Genomic DNA, 1,129 nt, shown 5'->3' on the forward strand with positions numbered 1-1,129 from the left:
TATATATATATATATATATATATATATATATATATATATATATATATATATAGAATAATACCTGTTTACTTCAGAAAACTGTTATTTGATTTCGAGTTTTTTTTTTTTTTACTTTATACTTTTTTTATTTTTAGATATGTTCGATTTAGGTATGTTTGGAAACTTGGAAAATAGGGGTATGGTCAATGGAAAATAGTGGTTATTTTTTGGAAAATGACTTCCCCTCTATTTCGGGAGAAGTCATTTTCTGTTTGCAGCAATGGAGCATCCAATCACTCTCGGCGCCGCCAGGCCACCACCCAACCACCACCCACCACCATCACCACCACCCACCCCCACCAGCACCACCACCACCCTACCACCAATATTATAATTTTTATTAATCTTTATAAATATTATAAATTTTAATATATAATTTTATTTTAATATAAATAATAATAATTATTATTTATAAAATAATTAATAGTTTATAAGAAATAGCATATCTATAGATTTATTTGCATGTTAAAGAAAAAAAACCAAACAAAAAAATACAATTTTTTTAAGGTCAACCAATACAAAAAAAAAAAAAAAAATCATTTTTTTGCTTTAAATCAAACATCAGAGCATGCTTATCAATAGGGTTATTTCACAGTTTTTTAAGAATTTTTGTAAGTGTTATTAGAAAAGAGAAAGTAGGAAGGGAGAGAAAAAAGAGAAAAAGAAAAAAGAAAATAAAAACAATTCTGAAAATTTTAAAAAATAATAATAATAAAAGTATGGTCAAAGTCAGAGTGGCCGTCAGCTGGCGGCCACTCTGACTCGCCCTAGCAGGCGCATAGGAAGCACGTGCCTGCTGGGGCAGCAGTGCACGCCAAGCGCGCATTGCGTCTCTCTTTCTTTTTTTTTTCTTTTTCTTTTTTTTTTTTAATTTCTAACATTATCTTCACTTTGCAGGAGTAACTATCCATTAAATATCCCATTCCTACATCAGTTTCAAAGCTAAGCATCAGATCATTCTCTGCTATGAACCCTTCAATATCCATTGATATGAATGTCCTTAAAAATGAAGTATTTTTCAGAAAATGAATCATTATCTATAAAATAATAATAATTTTTTTTTTGTGTGTGTTTTTGTGTTTTTGTGTTC

Source organism: Ipomoea triloba, chromosome 9 (assembly GCF_003576645.1).
Source record: "Ipomoea triloba cultivar NCNSP0323 chromosome 9, ASM357664v1".
Taxonomy (NCBI): Eukaryota; Viridiplantae; Streptophyta; class Magnoliopsida; order Solanales; family Convolvulaceae; genus Ipomoea; species Ipomoea triloba.